Raw genomic sequence first — 16,153 nt, 5'->3', positions numbered from 1 at the left:
CGTGTCTAGTGCCAGGTTCTTTTTCTTTCTCTCATTCTTTCCCTTGGTACTGGGGTTAAACCGGGGGCACTCTACCCCCAGCCCCTTTTTAGTTTTTACTTTGAGACAGGGTCTTGCTAAATTGCTGAGGCTGGCCTCGAACTTGTGATCCTCCTGCTTCGACCTCCCAAGGCGCTGGGATTACAGAGTTATGCCTCGGAGCCTGACTCAGGACGCTTTCTTTTTTTCTCCTTCCATCCTTCTTACCTTCCTTCTTCCTTCTCTCCCTCTCTCCTTCCTTCCTTTCTTCCTTTTATTTGAGATGGAGTTTCGCTATGTTGCCCCAGCTGGTCTTAAAATACTGGGCTCAAATGGTCCTCCTGCCTCAGTCTCCCAAGTAGCTGCAACTACAGGCCATCACGCTTGCCATTGCATCTGGCTTTGGACTTTTTAAATTTATCTCATTTTCTTTATCCTTTCATCCACTGATAGAGATTGGGTTGTTTCCACCTTTTGGCAATTTTGAATAGTGAGTGCCGCCATGAACATTCACATGCGAGTATCTGTTTTCTGTTCTTTAGATTCTCTACCTAGGAGTGGAACTGATAGATCATATGGTCACTTTTATGTTGCCCTTCTTGAAGAACTGCCCCTATAGTCTTTTAAATACACAAATAAGATCATGACATCCTCCTGCTCAAAGCTCTCCCTACATTCCCAGTGTCAAGAATATAATCTAGACCTCCGTGAACTCTGAGGCTGTGCTTTTCAAATAGGCCGGCCTGTTTCAACCACAGGGCCTTTGCGCTTGCTGTTCGCACATGGCAGGTTCCTTTTCAGCTTTGAGGGTCTGGCTCAAATGTCCCCTCCTCAGAGAGGCCCCCAGCCTAAAATCGTGCTCACCCACACCCTGCCTCGTGATTCCTCAGTACTTTTTCTTTCATTGCATAGATCACCCTTTGATGCTCTTTTCTTTCTTCTTCTTGCTTCTTGCTGCTTGTTGAATCTTAGCCTCTCTGGTCAAGTGTATGGGCCTGGGAAGAGCGACAGACTGTCCTTTCGATTCAATCTCACATCCTGCTCAGGATTCAGGTGAGCCAAGTAAAGCAAAAAAGTCAGTTCTCAAGATAAATCATGTATTAACACAATATTTTAAAGGAATCAACATTCATGCAAAAAAAAAAAAAAAAAAAAAAAAAAAAGACCCACGTATAATGAACAACATATCAAAATCTTCCATTTAAAACAAATGGCTTCGGTCTGGGTGACTTTTCTTCACACTCTGGCTCCATCATGGCCTTGTCAGTGAGTCTGTCTCTTCACCAGGGATGGATCTCAGGGCCTTGCCTGCGTGCTAGGCGAGCACTCTGCCACCGGGCTACATTCCCAGTCCCTGCCGTCATTTTTAAAAGTTGATCATTATGGATACTGTTGCAGGAAAGCTGGGGTTTTGAAATGTCACACAACAGTGGCACCTATCTGAGTCACTGATATTGTTGGCCTCCTCTTACGTCTTGCCAGGCCAGTCCAGTGCCTCGCCTGCCTTGCCCCAGTCCTGATCCTGCCTGGAGCCAGGACCCTTCACCACCTGTGGGTGTCCGAAGGTGGAAGAATGAGTGGGAGGGAACCGGGGGCCAGGCGAGCCCAACCCCACAGCCCTCTCCCTGTCCCCTGCAGGCTGGGGAGCGGTTCCTGGCAATGTCCTGGGGTCCAGCAGATCTGCTCCAGAATGTGACTCCCATTTTTAGTGGCTCGGGTGAGTTATGGAGCCTTAGTGTCCCCTGCTGTAAAATGGGAAGAAAGTCCCTATGGCGCGGGTTTGTCATGATGCATAAATGAGATGGTGAGTACTCACCGAGGTCATGGCTCAGCCCACCTGGGCCTCTCCCCTGGCACCGACTGGACACGTCAGACCAAATGGAAGTCCTGAATCTAACCTTCCATACTCGCCATCCTCCCAGATGCTGGGGCCTCACACCCTGAAGCGCCTCCTTCCCTCCATTCCCCACCTATCCCCTCCACCTTCCAAACACAGCTTCTCACCTCTCTGGTGCCTCTCTGGCAATGTCCTGGGGTCCAGCAGCTGCCAGCATCTATCACCTGGATCAGCCAGTCCCCTCCTTCCTGGTGTCTGGCTACTGCTCTTGACCTTCACGCTGTTCCCCCACAGTGACCACAGGGTGCCTCTGAACACCCGAGTCAGGTCTCATCCCTCCTCTGCTCAAGAACCTTCCATAAAAAAAAAAAAAAAAAAAAGAACCTTCCATAGCTCCCACTTCCCAGCCCATCAAGCCAATCTGTTCCGTCGCCTCCCCATCCTCCACTCCTTCCTCTCTCCCCTTCCTTCATTCTATCCACCCACACAGGCCCTCACTGATCCATCGAAGGGCCCTGCCTCAGGGTCCTTGCAAGGGCTGTTCCCTCTGCCTAGTATGCCCTTCCCCCACAACGACCCTTCTTGCTGCTTCTTCACCTCTTCAGATCTTTGCTCAAATGCCGCCTTCTCGGACAGGCCTTCCCTTACCTCCCTGTTGAAGATAACCACCGCCACACACACCTTCCAAGGCACTCTGGCCATCTGATTTCTTACACCGCTTTTATTTGTCTGATGGCTGGTTTGCTCTCCAGAGGACAGACACCTGTCCACTGCCAGGTCCTCGCCAGAGCTCCGCCGTGTTGGTGGAATGGCGAAGGTCCCACCTTCCACGAGGCCAGCGGCCGGCATGAACCCCCCTCCACCCTGTCCTCCCAGGCCATTTCTAGGACTTCTTTGTCTTGCTCTTCACTCAGGTGGGCATTAAGGGTGGACCTGGATGAGGCTCGGAATTTTCCCAAGGGGCAGGGACAGGGAGCTTCTGGAAGGCCCCTCTTACCAACCCCTCAAGGCTTGGACGGCGCCCAAGCACCCCGCTCCCTTTCCCGGGCCAGCCCCACCAGGGGTTCTGTGCTCAGCTTGCCCACTACAAGGGGTGAGCCCAGGAAGGCTCCCTGTCTTGTGTGCCTTGTGCAAGGGTGTCCTCCACGTCCCCCACAGCATTTGGCGCCCAAGAGCAGGCAAGGGGTGCCCTGTGTTTCAGGAGTAACTGGAGGGAAGGAGTTCATGAACGGAAGGGTCAAACGTCCATCCTGGGCCCAGGGAATTCTAGGAAACACCAGGTTGGGGGCACTTGCCCTGATTCCTAGGCATTGCCCTGATTCCTCCTGAGTCCAGAAATGTACCTTCTCCCCACACCTCGCCTACCCTCCAATAAGTTGCAGGGATCGGTCACGAATGCTCTTAGGACCTAGGAATCCTGGGGAAGAGGACTGGATCCTAGGGGCTAGGCCTGAGGCAAAGGGACACTCAGCACTGAGACAAGCAGGACGGTCAGTACAGGGCCTGAGCAGAGGCACAGGTCATGTCTGAGTTTTGGGTATCCAGAGTGCTAGGAGTTCAGATTATGGGGGTCCCCAAGATGTAGGGGAAGGGGAAACACCATAGGCATACAGGTCCCCTGGCACAGGGGGCACATAAGGTAGGATGCCCAGGCGAAGAGTTCACAGGATGAGAATACCCATAATCGGGACACTGGGCACAGGGGTTCGGTGGGACCAGATGTACAGAATGTGAAGAGTCCTAGGCGTGGCGCACGTGGGGCGCTCAGCCTGGCTGTGCCAAGGCACAAGGTAGGATGCTGGAAGTGAGCAGCGCCCGGGAGTAGGAGACCAGAAGTGCGGGTACCCACCCAAGCAGTGCAGGGCACCGGGTGCCGGCCGGGGCCAGTCTGAGCGGGCGCACGCGCGCGAAGACGCGTTGGTTCCCCGGAGCCCCGCGGCGGGCGCGATCTCCACTGCGACTGCGCAGCCAGAGGATCTGGTGGGTACCAGGGCTCGTTCGCGCCCCCAACCTCTCCACGTCCTTTGCCTCTTGAGCCCTCTGCCCACCAGTTCAGGCAACGCGGATAGGATGAAGGCTGGTGAACCAATCCCGGCCACCGCAAGGGGCGCCCGGCTGATCTCCAGCATTGGGAGAAGGGCGGGGGGTGGGGGTATTGGGGAGCGGTCCTGCTGGGAATTTTCCAAACTGAGTCCGGGGTCCCTTGAAGAATGCCACCGCTTCCCCTCATCTAGGTAAAGACCACCTTCTCTCGAAGCCTCCAGAGAGCGCAAGTTAGAACCTCCTCCTACTGTCGCTGTGAAGGCGGAGGTGGGTGGGCTGCGCCCGGGGCTGCTGGGGGTGGAGGAAGAGGCTTGAAGCCAGGGGACTCCGAAAGTGCCTCGCTTTTCCTGGCCTCCACCTTCTGCCCCCTTTCAGTTCTGTTGGATTTTGTTTGTTTGTTTTGTTTTCCGGGTCTGGAGATGGAATTCAGGGCCTCACATATGCTCAGTAAGCTCCCTACAACTGAGCTACACCCCAGCTTCAGCCCCGTTGGGTTTACAAAAAGCTGGCTACCTGGATGCCTGGGAAGGGTGTCCTGGTTGTCCCCCTGAGGCACTGCGTCCACTCCTCAGCACCTCAAAGACTTCCGTGGGTCTGCGGACATTTCAGAGTTGGACACTGAGGCATGGAGAGGTGGGACCCCCCTCATACCCAACAGATCTGAAGTCAAACACAAATGGATGAAATCCCCTCTGCACTCAGCAGCCTCTTCCGTGATGCCCCGTGGGTCTCCCAGATCCATCTGTCTGGGCGTGATCATTTACATTCAAGGTCCAACCTCTGCAGCCATGATGTTCTTGGGCACCAAGGGGGAATCAGTGACCCACCTGTGCATCCTGCCCTGAAATTTTGGGGTTAGATTTGGCTCAGGTTCTGAGCTATGAGAATCCCTGACCAGTCCTGGAAGGAAGACTATGGTAGAGGTGATCCCTGGTCACCTAGCCAGCCTAGAAATCTGGTGTCCCTGTCTCTCTTTCAGCCACCAAGGATACACTTCTTGGAAAGGACTCTTGGAGACCTCGTTAACCGCCCTGCAAATACTTTGAGGCTTTTTAAGATACTCATTGTCCCCATCCAAGTCGGACCCAAGTTTTATGTACTGACCACCCAGCCTCCAGCTCTTTCCCCATCTAATTTCGAACCCTTTCCCCATTCCCCTGCTGTTCTGCAGAAATCCTGGTTAGCAGTACATTCTCTTTCCTGAAACAGAGATTTTTTACCCCTGTTCTATATTCAGGAGGTCCCCTTCCTCTAAAATTTACATCAGAATTTACCTGTCCTGCTGCCTGGCTGTCCCCTCCCCCAATACTTCCAGTGTGCTGAGATTCAGTTGGTCTTTTAACTTTACATGAGCTGCCAGCTTCATTACTTAGGCCTCATTTGGACGCACTCCCTTCCCTGAGGATCCAAAGCCTGGGTTTTGTTCCTTCCCAGTCATCAGTCTTAAGAGTTGCACCCATCTTTCATAAAATGGAGCCAGCAGTCTGGCTTCCAGGTCCTGTCTCCCAAGATCCTAACCGGATCTTACCTCTCAGGACTTTCCCCCACCCTCTCCCCTCCGAGACTCGGCCTCCCCCCACTCGCTGCACTGAGTTGCCTGTGCTGCCGAAGTGCCTATTTTTGGCCTGGGGCCCGGTTTTATAGCCCCCACTGTGGGTCTTGGCAGTCAAGCCCTGGCTCCGGGGATCCAAGCCAGGTCGACAGCCTTCCCCACCCCGGAGAGGGGATATGAGGCTCCCTCTGCAGCTTCAGCCCCAAATCTGCCCCCGCCCCACTCAGCCGATGCTTAGGAACCCAAGCCGGTTCCTTGCCCTACTTCTTTAAGTCCACCAGCTTCAGTGTAGTTGCTGTCCTGTCAAGTTCCATACCGGGTTTTTTCTCTTGCTGGGAACCTAAAATTCAATTTTCAACCCCCCCACAAAGCCAGACGTTTGAGGCGTTTATAGATACTAACCTCCCCCTAACACTCCCCTCCGCTCGGGCTGCCCGGTCAGCTCCGAACCCCTGTGCGGTTGCCAGGGATCTTCTGCTGGGGTGGGGGTGGGTGGGGAGTGTCTCATCCCACCCCGCGCGCTCCAGTCCTGGCTTTCCGTCCTTCCCTCGCCTTTTATTGTAGGTCTGGTCTCCCAGGGTAGCGGTGCCTCCTCATCTCACTCCCTTCCCTTTGCATCGCTCCTGTATCCACAAACCGCTTTTACCTGCCCGCTCCGGTGCAGCCAGCGCGCCGGATCCCTTCGTACGGAATCCAGCCCTCCTTTTGCCCCTCCCCCTTGCACGTCGCTGCCAGGAAGACGGGGGCAGCCCACGCCGCCTCAGTCACTAAGCAGCCCCCTCCTCGACCCCCGCTACGAGCCCAGGTCCGAGGAACTCTAGGCCTGGTCTTGCTTGTTCCCACTGCATAGGCCTGACGCATTACTCCGTCTCCCGAGGAAGAATCCGGCCCGAAATTTGCGTGCCCCGGGTGCATTTGGCCGTGTCGCAGCTCCCTCCCCCCACCCGATTCCTCCCCGCTCTGGCTAATCCTACCCGGGTTTTGCGTAACTCTTCCAGATCTCCCCATTTCCCCGCTCTCCAGGCTGGGCTCCTTTCCTTCAACACTGCTGGAAAATCCGCTCCGGGTCGTCCTTACGCCTTGTCTCCCCTCCCCCACTGCCCGTTCCAACCGAGGGGTCTAGCACGTCGCTTTTCCTCTCCCCACTTTTCGGGGGCAGGAGGGTGGCAGCAAAGAGAAGGAAAATCCAGTCCGGGTTTTGGGGACGGCTCCCGGTGCTCCTCGGCAGATTGCCGCAGCCAGTCCCGGGCGGGGAATCCAGGCCGGGTTTTGCGCGCGCCCGCCGCCCCCCTCCCGGAGCGGGTGCGCCGGGGAGCGGGGCGAGCAGGCGGCTTGTCATTGCTGGTGCCCGGCGCCGGCTCGGTCCGCGCGTCCTGCGGTGCCCACGGGCCCGGCCCGGCGCCCCCGCTCCGGCCGCCCCGGGGGCGCGACGCCGCCGCGCCCGCCTCCAGCCGCGCCCCCCCAGCGAAGCTCCGCGCCGCCAGCCCCCAACCCGAGCCCCCTGCGGCCACTGCGGGGAGCACGAGCCGTCGGCGCGGGAGCTGTCGGCGCTGCGGCGCCCCCACCGCGCCGTCTGCCGAGGAGGCCCCGGCGGATGGGGCCGCGCGGGCCCCGGAGCGGCGCCGCTGGGCGGCGGGGGCCTGCAGGGGCGCCCCGGCTGCCCCGTTAACCCCTCGGCCGCCGCCGCCGTCGGAGGGGGCTGGGAAGTCGCCTGGGCGCACACGTGCCGCCTCCGTCGGGGCCGCGGAGCTGCGGGGGAGATGCGGGCCGCTGCTGGCGCCGCCTCGGGGGGCTCCGCCTCGCCCCAGCCCCCGGAGCTCTGACGCCGCCCCCGCCCCGCCGCCTTCACTGCCTCCCACCCCGGGAGGGGCGCAGACCCACTCGCCCCCAGCCCCGAGCCGCCGCCGCCGCGAGGGGGCCGCCTTTGGAGCTGTGTAATCCGCCCTTTTTTTTTTTTTTTTTTTTTTAATTTTTGGTCGGTGGCGGCGGTGCTGGGCCAGAGGAAAGAAGGGACACGGAGGCCGCCCTCGCCCCGCCACCCTCCACCCGCTTTCCCCCCGCCCCGGCTCCGGGAGATGTGCCGGGCGGGGGGCCCGGGTTCGCGGAGCTGCGGGAGAAACGCGCAGGCCCGACCCCAGAGAAGCTCCGGACAGGTGAGAGTCTGCGGGGCCAGGGCGAGGGGGCCGCTGCACCTGGGCCAGGTGTGCGGGGCGGGAGGGGCGCGGAAAGGATGGGAGCCGGGCCTGTCCTGGCCGCGAGGGGGGAGGGGATGCTGGAGCCGCGGGTCACCGCACCTGAGTCGCAGGGGCGGCGGGGTTGCCACGCACCCCACCCCCACTGGCTAGGGGCCCTAGAGGGGCGGCCCCCACGGAGCGCCCGGGGCGCTGGGGTGCGGATGGGCGGCCGCAGGGTGCCTGGCGGGGGGAGGGGACCGCGAGTGTGCCCGCGCGTGGCTGCGTGTGCCCGCGCGCGCGCCAGCCTTTGTGGGGAAGTGGCGCGGCGGTGCCTGCGTGTCCCCGGTGCGTGTGCGCGCGGGTGCTTGGCGCCCTGTTTGTGTAGGTGTCTGGGTGTGAGCGGAGAGGGTGCGTGTGCGCGCAGCGCGCGGGCCGCGGCCCCCAGAGGAGCCGTGTCCGGGGGCTGGCACCGCAGGATGCTGGGCTGGGGGTTGTTTGTCTCCGGGAGGCAGTGGCGCGGGGGATGGGGAGGGGTCTGTCTGGGAGTGGAGCCGGCTGCAGCCGGGGGCCGCCGCTGTCAGAAGGAGAGGGTGCTGCCCGGCAGCATCTTCTGTCCGTGGTACCCGGTTAAGCATGGGAGGCTGTCAGGCTTGATCCACGGGGATTCGGGCTTTAAGGGCGAGCCCTCTTCCTCCCCCAAGGTACATTAGGCAAGAGCTGTGTGGGTTCAGTTGTCATCGTCCCGTTTGAGGGTCCCGGGACTGAAGTCCGGGCCGAAGTGGGGGGATGTCATGTGTGCTCCAGCCATGGGTGGGAAATGCTCGGGCAAGGCATCACTCCGTGCACCGCTGGCACCCTGAAGACGGCACCCCTCTTGCACACAGCCCCCCCCACCCCACATCCCTGACCCTACACTTCCAGTCTAGGTCAGCGCGCAGCCCATCTCTGCACAGCACCTCATTGTACCTTCCAGGCCCCTCTCCCCCAGCCATTCTGCCCCGCCCCCAGCCTTGGCAGCGGCCGTGGGTGTCCCTCCCTCCATCCCAGTTCGGCAGAGGCCCTTTCCTCCGGCTTCTGTAGGACCCAGAGCCGGGTCTGTCTTCCCACATCCAAACATGTGGTGTGCTTCGGTGGGGGAGGGGCTCAAAATGGCCGCCAAGATGGCTGGCCGCCTGGCTTTCTCTCCTGTCCCCCCTCTCTGCTTGCCCTGCTGCCTTAGCTGCCGTAGGAACCACGGTGGAGAGGAAGCTGGATGGCTGGAGACAGGTGTGGAGGACACCTGAGGGTGGATGTGGCTTCTGGGCCTGTTGACCTCCAGTGCCGCTTGGGGAGAGGCTCTTGGTTTCTGCTCCTCTCAGCACCCCAAGGGCGGGCAGGAATCCATGACCTGACCCTAGACCCAACTCCAGCCTGGGGCTCCTGCCCTCCGCCTGCTGTCCCGGGCCTGGCATCCTGAATTGACACTGGGTTGTTGGGGCGCTCCATGGAGGGTTCCCACCTCTCCTCTTCTCCATCTGTCCCACAGCCAGGGGCCAGGACTCTGCTGGGACCTGGGTCAGATCCCAGCTGTCAGGACAGGTGACTTCTTTCTCCCAACACCCTTCCCACTAATGCCGAATTTATTACTTAAAAGTAGGATGAAAACAGGGAGAATAAGAGAAGGAATACAACCTTCATTATCATATCGAGAAAATTATCCGTGATTTTCCTAACTAGCAATTTGCCTGCCATGCCGTTCAGAACTGACTTGCCCATTAATTACAGAGATGAAAAATCATCTGGAAAGCGGAAAAGGGAACTAATTCCATGGCTGGCGGTGATGGTACCCATGTTCCCAAGTCACCAGCCACGACGTGTGTACCCACATGTGGGTGCTGGCCCTCCTGCACTGTCTCCCTCCTCCCCTGGTGACCTCCCATGGGGCCTCGCTGGGGCCACGCCGTGCCTATTGTTCTGGCCTGCCCTGTCTCCTTGCGTGGGGCACCTGTGTCAGCCCCCTCTAGGGGTCTTGCATGCCCTGGGACACCTGTGCTGCTGCCTGCCCTTGAGTGTGGAGACAGCGTCCAGGGTGGGGAGGGTGGGGCCAGGGGAGCAGTGCGCCTGGGCCTGGAGACGGAGCTAGGCTTCCATTCCCAGGCTGCCCAGGGGGCCCCGGGGGACCCAGCAGGCCTGCAGGGAAGGCCCGCGGAAGAGCCTGGGCCGGCCGGGCTGGGGTGCCACCTCCCAGGAGCCCCCAAACATCAGGAGGCGCAGTGTCCCGCTCATCCCCACCCGCCGGGCCGTGGATCCTGGAGCTCCTGGTCTCTGCCCCCCACCACCCGCCCGCCCGCCTCCCCAGCCAGACATGTGGCCAAGGACACTGGAGGCTCTAGTTTCTGTGTGGGCTCCTCTCATGCGGATCCCATTCCCAGACCCAGACGCCTGCCCTCCCCCAGCCCCTCCTGGGGAGGACAGGGAGGGGCTCCTGGCGACCCTGGAGGGGTCTGAGGTACCTTCCTCCCCAGCTGAGGCAAAGCCCCTGTGTTGGAAGGAGAAAGTGGGTCTCAGGGAAGCGAGGCCAGGTGCCTGGCCCTGGAGCACAGTTCTGTCAGGTGTCTGTCTGCGTCTGTGTGTACCTGTCCTGTGCGTCTGTGTGTGTCAAGCATACGGGTTGCCAGGTGTCCTTCGGCTCATCCTGTGTTCAGAGGGGTCCCCTGTGCGCTGGCGTTGGTGAGTGGCGTGAAGGGGGTGACTGTCCGTGTGGCTCCCTGGACTCAGGGCTGTCTGCACACACACGTGGGCTGTCCGCAGCTTCTGTGCACCTGCAGGTGTGTGCTCAGGGGTGCCCGGGACCTGGAGCCAGGCTGGGCACTCTGCAATCTGCAAAGACTTTCCAAGTGCTTTTTCTACCAGGCGCCTTGCCGGGGACACTGGGGGGACAGTGACCACATCCTGTCCCCATAGAGCTTGTAGTCTAGCAACATGTGATCAGTTTTAGTCAGTCCGGGACTCCTGTGCCTGGAGTTGAGGAACGGGCCTGCGTCTCCCCTTCTAGGTCCAGCTGAGGAAGGGGACCCCGGATGGTGAATGCATCCTCCCTGTGTCTCAGCCCCAGGTGTGGGACTGGATGTAGTGTGCCCTGTTCTGGGTCACCTCCTCTCCTTGCCCCATGCCTCCCCACTGCGCCAACAGTCTAAAAGATCCCACCCCAGGGCCTTTGCGTGCCTCCACCTACAGCCCCCCCACAAGCCTCTTCCTCCCTCACCTGCCCCACAGGTCACCCCTGCGGTAACTTACCTGGGCACCCTGCTGAAAACTGCAGCTTCCCACAGCCCCCTGGCTTCCGTAGAGCTGATGGCTTTCCACATGCTCCGTAATTTCCTGATTTATTGTGTCTGTCTGTTTACTGTCTGTCTCCCTGACTAGGATCCAAGTGCTCATGGATGTTGCTATTCATTTTGCTTTGGGATCCCAGGTGCCTAGAATTTTACCTGGTACACAGTAGCTGTTCAAAAAACCTTACCTGGCTGGGCATGGTGATGCACACCTGTAATCCCTGGGAGGCTAAGGCAGGAGGACTCCAAGTTCAAGTCCAGCCCGGGCAATTTAGGGAGACCCTGTCTCAAAAAATGAGAAGGGCTGGGGAATGTGGCTCAGTGGTCGAGTGCTTGCCCAGCAGGTGCGAGGCCCTGGGTTCCATCTCTAGCACTGCAAAGAAAACGGGGGGACCTCACCTGGATGAGTGGGAGGAGCCTCCCCAAAGAGCGAAGCCCCTCCCTGTGACCTCCTCTAGACCTGGACCTGAACCAGACCCACTTTGCACCTGCGCAGAGGCGCCTCCTGGGTGCTCGGGTGCCCAGGGCTGTGAGGACATCGTGGGCAGGCGGTGCCCCGGAGCGGCTGTGTCACTGCAGGACTTTAGATACTGGAGGGGGAACCGGGGACCCTGCCCTTGTCAAGGCTTAGGAGCCCCTGGGTCAAGGCCCTGTGGCACTGAGCCCAGCCTTTCCTGGGATGGGACCCTCACCCTCACTGATCTACCCAGGCCAGGGGAGGGAGCTCAACCACCAGCCCCGCCCGCGTTCCCACCTCCCACCTGAAAGCAGGGGGAGGTAAATATGCAGTAGATAGGGAGGCCGAAAATAGCCAGTGCCCCTCCCTCAGGGACAAGAGTACCCCACCAGACAGGTGGGCAGGCCAGGAAGCCCTGTAGATTCTCCCTGTGTCCCCGGAGCTGCAGGCAGGGAAGGGCCGTCCTGGGTGCTGAAGGGTGCCCAGCAGCACGTCGGGTGGCCACCCACTAGGTGCAGCTAGCGGCCCCACCAGCTCTGAGAGCTGGTGGACATCGGGGTGGGGAGGACCAAGCCCCGAACCGAGCTCTGGGGCCTCAGGGTGGGAGGTGGGCGACCTTCCAGAAGGAGCCAGATGCCAAGCTCTCGGGCTCTGACGACTACTTGTTTTTCTCTTTTCAACTCTTTAAAAAAGCCATGCTCAGCTCACCAGTGGGACAGGCCGTGGTTGGTGGCCCCTGCTGTGGCCCCTGGTGGTGAAGGGCACTTCTGGTTTCCCCCCTGCAGAGGATATGGCGAGTCCCGCACCGACCCGGCACCGCCCTGGCATCGCCCTGGCACCGCCCTGCCCTGGCTCTCCCACTCTCCCCAAGCTCTGCCTGGCCATCCCACTGACTTCCTTCCTCAAACCTGCAAGCACCCTCTAGCCCCAGGGCCTTTGCACAGGCTGTGCCCCTGCCTAGACCATTTTCTCCTTCCCTGGACATCTGCCTGGCTTCTCCTCCACCTTCACAGGGCTTTGCTGAAGTGTCGCCTTCTCCATCTGAGGTGGCTTTTCCCCATTACCTTGTTTTCAGTCGTGCCCCCCACCCCAGCTTTATCTTCAAGGCTAGTGCCCATGGCACCTACTGTGTGCAAGCACCGTGCCAGGGAGCCACGCCCAGCCCCATGCCAGATATTATTTCTAAGCCTCCAGCCACACTGTGAGGGTCACTCCCTCCTCCCTGAGTGGGGACAGAATTCCGAGGAGGGGCCCTGGCATGTGTCCTGCAGCCTGGAGCGCACACTATGTGCCCTGCCACATGCCTGCCCTGCCTCCCTCTTCTCTGTACTCCATACTCTGCCCCTTCTTTGCCAATGTCTGGTGGCATCAGGGAGACCAGGGTGTCCTGGGCACCCTCTGCCTGGAGCCTGGCTCCTGGCGTTCTGGCATGTGGCTGGGGCTAGTAGGAGCCCCTGGGGTCGGAAACAGACCGCAGGCTCCATGGTCCTAACGCCTCAAGGGGGGCCCAAGGGAGAAGCCAGCCTCTGTGCCAGTCAGGGAGGGGTCCTTGGAGGAGGGGCTTCTGCTGCAGGCTGGCTGGGGAGGAAGGGCCACCCTGAGGTCAGAAAAAAGTGAGGCTCAGAGGAGGAGGCTGGCCTCGGCGAGTGTGTCCCCACACATCCTGGGCTGCCCAGCCTAGGGAGGTCAGGGTCCTGTGCCAGGTCGCAGTGTTGAGTGGGCCTCTGGCGCTGCAGGGTAGGGAGGCCATCCAGGTGGGAACTGGCAGTGTGCAGCCATCCGGGGCTATTGGCATGAGAGCCGGGCTGGCCTGTGGCTCTAGAGGTCACTTCAGACCTGGCAGATGACTGGCTGGGGTGGAGGACACCCACCAAAGGGGAAGTTGTGGTTTCCAGCTGTGGCAGCCCAGTGGATGGGAAACACAGGTGGATAGACGGGGAACACCCTGCACTGCCCCCGCTGTCCAGCCTCCCTCTCAAACCCATGAACACCCAAGTTGATCCCATCCTTCCTCTGCTCAGAACTCCCAATGGCTCCCACCCAGGGCCCATGAGACCTACCTGTGACCCCTGCTGTCCTCCCCCCAGCCCCTCTCCTGGTCACTCCCTGGGCTCCAGCCATGCTTGAACACATCCCTGCCTCAGGGCCTTTGCACATGCCGTTCCCTCTGCCTGGGATGTTCTTTCCCCTGGTGAACCTAGCTCCCTGAGACCCCTTCCTGCGAGGTGTTCCCGGCCACCCTGGGGACAGTTGTCATGTGTTCCCCTGCCCTCCAGGCATCGCGTCTTCTGTGGCACTTGTGGCCAGGTGTGAACTTGGAAATGATGGCTGACTGGAGGCCGGCTCGTTGGGTCCGTTTCATCTTCACTCACTAAACAAAGGAATAAGCACCTCCTCCCTACCCAGGGCTGGGCATGCAGTGACAGCCGGAATGTCCACAGTGGGCTTCCCTCCAGCTCGAGCTGGTGGGGAAAGCAGACCTGTCACAGCGGAGCCCAAACTGAACTCGGGGGCAGAGCACGAAGGTCCAGGATATCGTGAGTGCTTATTCAGATGCCAGCGTGGACCCGGTGGGCAGAGCCTTTGGAGGGAGATGGGAGCAGGTACGAAGGCCCTGGCACTGCCAGTGTGAGAGAGAAAGGGTGGAACAGGCACCTTGGGGGAGGAGGGCTGAGAGAAGGCGATGCGCAGGTGGCAGAGGAGCAGGACCAAGATGCCGTGTGAGGGTACCAGAGGCAATAGGGAGCCATGGAGGGTTGTAGGCAGGGAGGGACACAATTGAGTTTTCATTTTGAAAAGATCATTCTAGTGTCAGGGTAGAGACTGGATGGACAGAGGTGGTAGATTGATGGGGGAGATCAAGGAGAAGGCAGCCAGGGGAAAAGAGAGGCACTGAACAGCTCCCACCTCCCAGCAGTCCAGGGCTACTTGATGTCCAGGGTGACATTTTAAAGCGACACTGAACAATTATCAGGTTCCTCCTTGTGCCTGGTGCTATGCTAGGCATTGGGGATGCAGCGACGCACAAGAGGCACACCAACCCTGCCCGGCTGAGCCAACATCTGGTGGGAGAGAGGAAATAAGCAAATAAATGCAGCAAATAAATAAAATGTGTGCGGCGCTGTGTAAGTACCACGAGAAATGAAGACGCAGGGCCAGGACAGCGTGGGATGCAGGGGCCACTTTAGTAAAAAGACCAGGAGCGGAGGGAAGAGCGTGCGGGTGTCTGGGGAGGAGGCAGCCCAGCAAAGGCCCGGAGATGGACTGTGTGGGGTCCACAGGGTGAAGGCCGTGGGTCCTGAAGGGCTCAGCCGGCTCCGAGTGCGCCAGGCGGGTTCTGAGCCTGGGATGGGCCGCGACTTGAGCTCACGGGCGCCCTCTGGCTGCCACTGAGGGAAGGTGCTGTGGAGAGTGAGCTGGAGCTGGGGTCCAGGGAGGAGGCCACCGTGCTGGTCTAGAGGGGAGATGCTGGGGTTGGAGCAGAGAGGGTCCCAGGAGCCGTGAGAAGTGCGGGGACTCGGAGGGAGGGGACGCGGTGGGGGAGGGGGGGCCGGGTCTCTTTGGGTTCCTGCTGAGATGTGGAGGGTGGCTGGAGATGCAGCAGCGATCCTGCCCTCCCTGAGCTACGGGACCCTTCCCGGGGGCAAGTCCTATGCCGGGACTCTCCAGCTACCTGCCCCGTCTCCGCACAGTCCCCGAGTTAGGGTTGGGGAAGTGGGCTCAGAGAGGCCAAGCACCTAGTCAGAGGCCACACAAGATCCAGACCCAGAGATCCCGACTCCCAGCTGGTCCTGACTATTCGTGGATGCCACAGGACTTCCTGGAGGAGGTGGGCTCGCGGGTGCTGGGTCTGGGGAGGGGCCGGAGCAGGAGACAAGGCGCAGGTGGCCCAGAGCCCCCTTCCCGGCGCCTGCCCCCTGCGTTCAGACTCCCACCCACTCAAGCACAGGGTTGCCACGGCAACCGCAGGCTAGGGCAGGCTAGAGGCGCCTCCTCCCCTCGACAGCCGGCTCTCCTCCTGTCACCATCCCTCCCATCCCAGGGCACTCGAGGACAGGCCCTGCTGCACCACCTTTGACTGAGAGTCGTGGCTCAGACACAACAGGCAGGCCTGGCCCGTGGGGTGGCGGGAGTGGGGCCCCGACCTGGGGTCCAGGTCCCGTCCTGAGTGGAAGGTGTGTTTCCCCCGCTGAAATGGGTCACCAAGACTCTGAGGGGTGCAGGGGCAGACCCGGCTGGGCACACGGGCTCATGGCTGCAGAACCCCAGCGCGTGCAGCCCATCTGATGTCACCCTGCTCACAGGGCTGAAGGTCCGTGCCAGCTGGGTGTCCCCGGTATGTGTTTTCCCCTCTGGAACCTTCTTCCTCTAAAATGGGGGTACAGGCAGCTGCCCTGCTGAGCTGTTAGGAGGCTTAGGTGGGATACAGGCACAAGGCTCAGAACAGGGGCAGGGGACAGCCCTGTCCCGCAGGAGGCAGGACCTCAGCAGAGGACATGACTGACCCCGTTCCCCAGAACCCTGCCTCCTGTCCCCTCTCCCCCAGTGTCCTCGCCCCCAAAGGAGGCTGCTGAGGCTGCTGTGGGCAGAGATTCGTCTCGCAGTGCTGGGGGCCCGAAGTCCGCAGGCAGGGTGTGGGCAGGGTGGGCTCCTCGGGTGTGAGGGGGGCTCTGGCCCAGGCCTCTGGCGGCTGCTGGGGTCCCTGTTCATCTTTGGCATCCTTTGGCTCCTAGAAGAGTCCCCCGAGGTCGCTGCCCT

At 60.5% G+C, this 16,153-nt stretch overlaps 1 protein-coding gene and 1 long non-coding RNA gene across 5 annotated transcripts in view; one reads left to right on the top strand and one right to left on the bottom strand.

The window, feature by feature from the left end:
• Positions 1-1,196: 1,196 nt before the first annotated feature.
• Positions 1,197-5,935, bottom strand: LOC124969329 (uncharacterized). 2 transcript variants are annotated; one of them, XR_007105957.1, is made up of 3 exons: positions 5,853-5,935; positions 2,023-2,208; positions 1,197-1,567 (listed from the first exon to the last, which is right to left on the bottom strand). It is a non-coding gene; the product is annotated as an uncharacterized LOC124969329 (long non-coding RNA). The 2 variants fall into 2 exon arrangements; XR_007105958.1 differs by lacking the exon at positions 5,853-5,935 and adding an exon at positions 4,412-4,455.
• A 1,503-nt stretch (positions 5,936-7,438) lies between these two features.
• The window catches only part of Adgrl1 (adhesion G protein-coupled receptor L1), a 43,059-nt gene continuing 34,344 nt past the window's right edge, over positions 7,439-16,153 (top strand). For all 3 annotated transcript variants that reach the window (XM_047530764.1, XM_047530763.1, XM_047530762.1), the window contains exon 1: positions 7,439-7,603. The gene's annotated coding sequence lies outside the window, so the exon portion shown is untranslated. The remainder of the gene's footprint in view (positions 7,604-16,153) is intronic.

This window comes from Sciurus carolinensis, chromosome 17 (assembly GCF_902686445.1).
Source record: "Sciurus carolinensis chromosome 17, mSciCar1.2, whole genome shotgun sequence".
Classification (NCBI taxonomy): Eukaryota; Metazoa; Chordata; class Mammalia; order Rodentia; family Sciuridae; genus Sciurus; species Sciurus carolinensis.
This window is presented reverse-complemented; position numbering and strand designations above follow the sequence as displayed.